Source organism: Chaetura pelagica, unplaced genomic scaffold, assembly GCF_000747805.2.
Source record: "Chaetura pelagica isolate M959 unplaced genomic scaffold, ChaPel_1.0 scaffold757, whole genome shotgun sequence".
Taxonomy (NCBI): domain Eukaryota; kingdom Metazoa; phylum Chordata; class Aves; order Apodiformes; family Apodidae; genus Chaetura; species Chaetura pelagica.
This window is the reverse complement of record NW_009970727.1, coordinates 1237109-1244183: the sequence shown is the minus strand read 5'-3', so window position 1 is coordinate 1244183 and position 7075 is coordinate 1237109. Positions and strand designations below refer to the sequence as shown.

The 7075-nt window shown below is 52.7% G+C and overlaps 1 protein-coding gene across 1 annotated transcript in view; it reads right to left on the bottom strand.

Moving 5' to 3' along the window:
- Nucleotides 1-7075, bottom strand: part of SCUBE3 (signal peptide, CUB domain, EGF-like 3) — a 34943-nt gene that overhangs the window by 25562 nt on the left and 2306 nt on the right. The window lies entirely within an intron of this gene.

The following is a 7075-nucleotide window of genomic DNA, read 5'->3' as shown; positions in this document are numbered from 1 at the left end:
GGTGGCTTCTCCCTGTCTCCCCATAGGAGCTGTCACCTGAGGTGGTGAAACCAAGCAGCCCTCTGGCTTTCCCACCTGTACATGAACCAGAGAGGCTGGAGGCAGCAACACTGCTGCTTGGCTCCTCGGTGACACCCAGCCCTGACGCAACCAGTGATGGGACCCACTGGGGACACTCCCAAACAGCATCACCTGCTCTCATACAAGCCACCCTGAGCTTCCCTGACTCTTTTGTGTTCCTGATGATAGGAAACACGGCTCAGGCCTCCGTAGTCCAGGCTGGAGCCAGCCCAGGCAGAGGTGAAAGCCTCTGTCTCCAATTAGCCATTTCCTGAGCCGACCAGTCACCCAAATAATCGTCATCGCTTTCTATTCTTAGGCACTGAGGAATGTGCACGAATTAGCAGGGACCGCACTAAATAAACCTGGGAGCTGGGAGCGAGAAGCAGGAGGGAGAACTGGGAAAAACATCAAGGCTTCCTCGGGGACACAGCCAAAATCCACGTCTCCCTTATCCCACTTTGCCCCTCACTTATCCGGGGTGCAGCGCTGTGGTACCCGGGACATCACGTGCCGGTGATGGCCTCAAGCAGTGATTCCCGAGGGTTTGCCATAGCAGTGGGACCAGTGGTTTTAATGGGATTTGGGAAACCCAGGGGGGTTGACCTCCACCACCTCCCCTAGGGACAGGGAGAGTCCCACCAGGGAAGAGGGATCTGAGCATCCCTTCATCTTCCCTGTACCCCTGAAGAGGAGCCTGAGGCTGCGAAGCTCTTGGCTGCCTTTAAAAAGCTGCTTTTCAGCAACCCCAAGAACAAAGTGCTCTGGGATGTCCCTAAAGACATGAAACATCCCTGCAGCCCTGCTGGGACGTGGGCCACGGCCACTCAGGCCTGTCCCGGCCACCCCGGCAGATTTTTGCCGGGAGACGTTGAGTCACCCGCCCGGGGGAGGAGAGCTCTGCCTCTGCACCGGGGAGGCGGCACGTGCCTGCGCATTGTATAAATATTTACAGCCCGCATTCATATTTGTTATTTGACATTAGCCATGGCCCGCGGCCACCACGGCCTCCCTTGGGCCATTAATCACTGGCTGGAGGCTGACCCACCACGGTGGAGATGATGGAGGGATTATAGGGGGGCTGGTACCCTGCTCCCAGCTGGCACTGTCACCTCCAGCGCCCACAGCACCAGCCACGGTGTCACCACTCCAGCACCCAATGGCATCCCCAGGGAGAGGGGTCCTGTGGGGGCTCAAGGGGGCTTGTTGTTCCTTTGGGGAGCTGAATGTGGCTCAGGTTTGGTTGCTTCCCAGCCAAATGTGATGGTCAAACCCTGTCCCTACCCTGGGGCACAGCTGCATCCCCAACCCACCTGCAAAGGCCCCATCCTCCAAACCAAAAAACATGTGCAAGTAACTACTAGCAGACGAAAAAAACCCAGCAAAAGCTGCAGGGACACTGAGCTGACTCCTCCCCAGCCACCTCTCCAGGCTCAAAGAGCCTTTTGGCACAAGAGGAAGCTCCTCCATTGCCACTGGGCATCACAGCCTCCAGCAGCTTCACCTCCAGCTCCAGCACCTCTCGCTGGGGCTCTGGGCTGGGTGTGTGGGAGGGATGTGACACCAACACTGCACCAAAGATCTACTACATTTGCAAAGCTTGGTCCCAGCCCTGCCTGGTTCAGAGCCCTCCCCCAGCTATTCCCACCCCAACTCATAAATCACATGACGACGCTATGAGTTGATGGACCCAAGGTGAGAGCTGAGTCCCAGCACCCTGGGCACCCACCCTGACACACAAGTGGGAACCAGCACTCAACCAGCACTCACCATCCCATCTCCTTCCCCTAAAACCACCCAAAATGTGAAGCATCCATCAGACATCACATCATTGACATTTTCCCCAGCCTTTTGCCAGAAATCTCACTTTTTTGGAGGTTTTATTTTCTATTTCTTCTCCCTCCTGTGCCCTCAAAGACAATGAACAACGTCTGTGCGGCGCTGAACACAATGCTGAGCCTTTCCCACTCCCACATGTATATTATTTTTTTTCTATCCTTTTTTTTTTTTTTTTTTTGTTCCATTCTGTAACTTCAAAACTCCCTTAACTTTGGAAAGATTACACAGCAGCACAAGTACAAAAGAAAACATTATAAATTTGCCACTCTGTAATTTTTCCAAAGCGGGAGACATTCTGAAAGGTTACAAGATTATTAGAAAAAAAAGGGGGGGAGAGGGAAAAAAAGTGTGTGTCTGTGTGGGAAGAGAGAATAAATACCCTCCTTGGCTCCTCAGGAGCCATCCCAAGATTGGGAAAAAGTTCAGAATGCTGAAATTTTGGCTCCGAAGAAGTATCCTTCAGGAATTAAGTAGTGAAAGAAGGAAAGAGAGAAAGAAGGAAAGAGAAGGAAAGACAGACAGAAGGAAGGAAGGAAGAAGAGAGGGAAGGAAGGAGGGAAGGAGGGAAGGAAGGAAGGAAGGAAGGAAGGAAGGCAGGAAGGAAGGAAGGAAGGAAGGAAGGCAGGAAGGAAGGAAGGAAGGAAGGAAGGCAGGAAGGAAGGAAGGAAGGAAGGAAGGCAGGAAGGAAGGAAGGAAGGAAGGAAGGCAGGAAGGAAGGAAGGAAGGAAGGAAGGCAGGAAGGAAGGAAGGAAGGAAGGAAGGCAGGAAGGAAGGAAGGAAGGAAGGAAGGCAGGAAGGAAGGAAGGAAGGAAGGAAGGCAGGAAGGAAGGAAGGAAGGAAGGAAGGCAGGAAGGAAGGAAGGAAGGAAGGAAGGCAGGAAGGAAGGAAGGAAGGAAGGAAGGCAGGAAGGAAGGAAGGAAGGAAGGAAGGCAGGAAGGAAGGAAGGAAGGAAGGAAGGCAGGAAGGAAGGAAGGAAGGAAGGAAGGCAGGAAGGAAGGAAGGAAGGAAGGAAGGCAGGAAGGAAGGAAGGAAGGAAGGAAGGCAGGAAGGAAGGAAGGAAGGAAGGAAGGCAGGAAGGAAGGAAGGAAGGAAGGAAGGCAGGAAGGAAGGAAGGAAGGAAGGAAGGCAGGAAGGAAGGAAGGAAGGAAGGAAGGCAGGAAGGAAGGAAGGAAGGAAGGAAGGCAGGAAGGAAGGAAGGAAGGAAGGAAGGCAGGAAGGAAGGAAGGAAGGAAGGAAGGCAGGAAGGAAGGAAGGAAGGAAGGAAGGATCTCTGAAAAACTAAATTTTTGCATTTTTTTGTCAAGGCAAGCAGGGTTTTCCCACGAAAGTGAAGCTCTGCCACCAGGACAGTCTGCTTTTCCTGCAGGAGAACTTTTTCAATCCATAAAACCTGCCCATGGCCAAGATGCAGGTGCTTCCAGCCCCTGCCAAGGTATGAGGGTCTGAGCTTTCAAGCTAAGAAAAGAGAAGTTTTAAAATGATAAAATAATTATCTTCCTGTCTCAGTTTGCTCCTGCAAACTCCTTGCTGGGGTCTGCCCTGCTCATCTCCCTGCTCGTGGGGACCATTTGAAATCCAGGTCCCAAAGCCAGGTGGGGTTTTTTTGGAGGGATTTGCCAGCCTGGACTCCCTTCAGCCCTGCATCCCTACATCCCCTCACTCCCCTTCCTGTACCAATAATCAAAGAAACCCTTTTTCACCCAAAGCTGCCTGAAATGAGCCCAAACTGGACGGCGCACACAGACACATCATGCCCCACATCCCCAGAACTGGGCAATTTTGCACCAGGCAAAGGGAACTTGATTCTGATGAAGATGTCGAGAGCCCTGCTGGGGGAAGCCAGGGTCTCGCCCAGCCCCACCTCCCCACCCCACCAGGCTTCGGGAGCTCATTAGGGCTCATCAGAGGGCAGGAGCATCCCCGGCATCGCCGCCAGCCCGCGCCGGGGGGTTTGTGGTGAGGGGCAGGAGGCTGAGGCGCTCGCCCCGCGCCTGGGGCGATGTTTTTTATTCCGTTGTGGGTGGGATTTTCCAGCGCTGGCTGTTGGGCCCCGTTCCGCTCCAGCTGCAGCTTTATTCTCCATTTCAAAGGCAGCAGAGGCAGACGGTTTCAACGCCACTGCCATTTCGAGCTTGCCAAAAACAGAGGGGAGGGGGGGACACCACCAACCAAACACCCCCCAAACACCCCGTTCCCCCAACGCCGGGACTGGCAAGTACCCACCCAAGGGGCAAAGGGCTGTGACCAAGGGCGGTGGGGGAGGCGGTGGCAGAGGCACCAGGGTCCCACTCTTGTGCCCTATCCCACGGGTGACAGCAAAAGGGGGGATAAAGCAACAGCTCATATATTTTTAGAGTCTGGATTGAGCCTCTTTCCTCACTTCCTTATTTTTAAATTATTTTTTTTAAATAATAATAAATAATAGAAAGATGGTTTTACCCAGAAAGTCCCAATAAATTTGAGGAGGGGGCCAAGAAATGGCAGCAAAAACCTGCCAGAAAGCCCCTAAACAAACCAAACCACTGTCTTTTTTCTCTCTCCTGCAAGGGCTTCAGCTTTTGCTTTCAAATTAATTTTATTCTTTATTTTTATATAGGCATATATATTAACAGCCTGCCTGTATAGGGACGTGTGTGTAGCTGTTGGCAGACACGTGGAGTTTCCACTCGGCCTTAATGCCAAATTAAAGCTTTATAACTTCAGTAGCTCTTTTTACCAGGGTATTAATAACCACCTCAGACACTGTGGTGCAGTTTATTAATCATTTGTTCACCCTGGGAGCTCCTGAGGGTGACTGGTGCTGTGGGATGGGCACAGGGCATGGGCAGCTCCAGTGCAGCTGATGACATCCCAGCAGGAAGGGATGGGGGCTGGGAGTTGGCCAGAGAGGAGCAGGATGTGTTGGGGGGCAGCCTCCTGCAAATTGGCCCAAAATAAATAATTTGAACTCAAGATCCTGAGCCAGGGGCTTAGGATGGGGATGTCATGCCGGGGATTCCGTGCCAGGGATGCCATGCTGGGGGTCCCTGGGCAGGTGCTTGCATGTGGATCAGGGAGGAGGGGATGTCTGCATCCCACCACATGATGGAAACCACCACACGATGGAAATCCCCCCACTAGCCCCACACACCCACCCAGCTCTCCTGAAAACCAGTGGGATGTGGTGGATGCAGCCACTGCACTTGGCCCTGCAGAATGACAGCACATGGATGAAGGATGAGAAGCCACGAGTTGCAGAGACGACCTGGGGGGGTTCCCAGCCTGGTGACCCTCACACCCAGACCCTGCTCTGCTCCCCTCACCCAGGGTTTTGCTTCCCCAAACCTGACAGTGCCCCAAAAGGGTTGTTTTTTCTGCCTCCATCAACACTTCCCACTCGTGCAAGGGCAGAGCTCTGTTGAGCACCAGAGCATCCCAATGGATCCCAGATCCACCACCAGATCTGACATCCCCTGACAGCTGGAAACACCCCCTCCATCCCCATCCCACTTCCTCGTGCCAGCCCCACTCCAGTTCCACTCAGCCACATTTTCTCCCTGCAGGGTTCGATGCTCAGTGCCAACAGCATGTTCATCTCCCTGGGGAACTGTCCTTGCTGTTGTTGTTCCTTTGGGTTATCAGGCTGATCGAGCCTTGCCTTAAAAAAGTATCTGCTTGTTTGTTTTGGGCTTTGGGAACAACAATCACAAGATCTCCAGCAGGGAAGACGGCCTTGCTGAAATGAGGGAGACAGAGCAAACTTTATTTGCCATCCCAGGCTTCTCCTCAAGCCTCTCCAGGGCCTTATAATTTTGAAAGTGAAGGTTAAGGTTATTACTGCATGTTTTTTCCCTAAATGGATGGTGTAGAGGAAAAACTGATATAAGATAGAATATGAAAGAAAACCTTCTGAGCAGTTTGGAGGCAACGATCCATCTCCTCACTGGAAGACTCGAGGTGTCTGAATATTTATACTTCTATTGGCAGTTATAAAAAAAAACCAACCCTCTCCTTCCCTCCTTCCTACCTCCCCCCCTTTCCCCTTTTTAATCTCAGTACAGGCATGTTAGACGCCCTCAGTCAAAGATCTCCTTTGAACTGCTGTATGTTGAAATGTTTACAGTTTTACATTTCATATTTCAGCGGGGCGGAGGGGACAGGCACAACAGTCACACAACTGTGAATGCATGAGAGGGAGGAAAGTGGAGGCCAAGGGGGAGGAGGTTCAGTGGGAGAGGGGAGGGGAATCAAACAGCATCTTGGAAAAATTTAGACTCCTAAAAAAATAATAAAAATGTATATATATGTGTATATATATAAAATAATCCTTGGAGGTGTTGGCTTTGCAGGTGCATCCCCACCAAACCTGGCCTTGGGCATGAGTGGCTGGTTTGGGGGGGGATGCCCCTGGGGGGCTGTGTGGCACCAACCAAAAGGTATGGTTGTAGCCAGGGGTGACCACAGAGGCAGGGTGGGGCTGGGGTCCCACTCAGGACCCCACACTGGAGCTTGGCTGGGGCTGTGGGACCAGCAGGGGCTCTAAATGGGATGCTAGGGTCCCCCAGGGAGATGCTGTAACTCCCTCCCAGCCCTGTTCTTTCAGCCTCATCTGAGGGGATAATGTAGTTGGGTTGCAGAAAAAGGTGGGGGAGTCCTGGGATGTGTCTCTGGTTATGGGGGTGCTGCTGGAGGAGCTTGGCAAGGCTGGATCTGGGTACTGCCTGGTACACGAGGAGGGGGCAAATCTGGCAGCGCTTGGGCTCCATCCTTCCCTGGGCACAGGGAGGGACTGATGCTGCTGAATGATGGACAGGGACACAGCTCCACTGGGGGTGGGAACTCAGGAGAAACTGGGAAATGGACTGACAGGTGATGGGATGGGGCTGGGGGTGGCATTATCTGTCCAAAAAGCAGGGGAGCTGTGGGTATGGCAGCAGCTCAGCATGGGGACCGTGGGGAGACTTCATCCCAGCTGAGTGCCTGTTGGGAGCCTCCCCAGGGTTATATGGATAACCCAAACCATTCTATGATTCCATGATTTATACTGTCAGCTCTCCTCTTGAAAGCTTCCCTAGCCCTAAACTGACCCAATAAACCCTGCAGACAGCCAGGTCCTCTGGCAGACACCCTCCAGGCCTGGTGGATGGCTCTGCTAAATCCTTCCTTCCCTACAGACTAAACTTCCCAGGGTAATTCA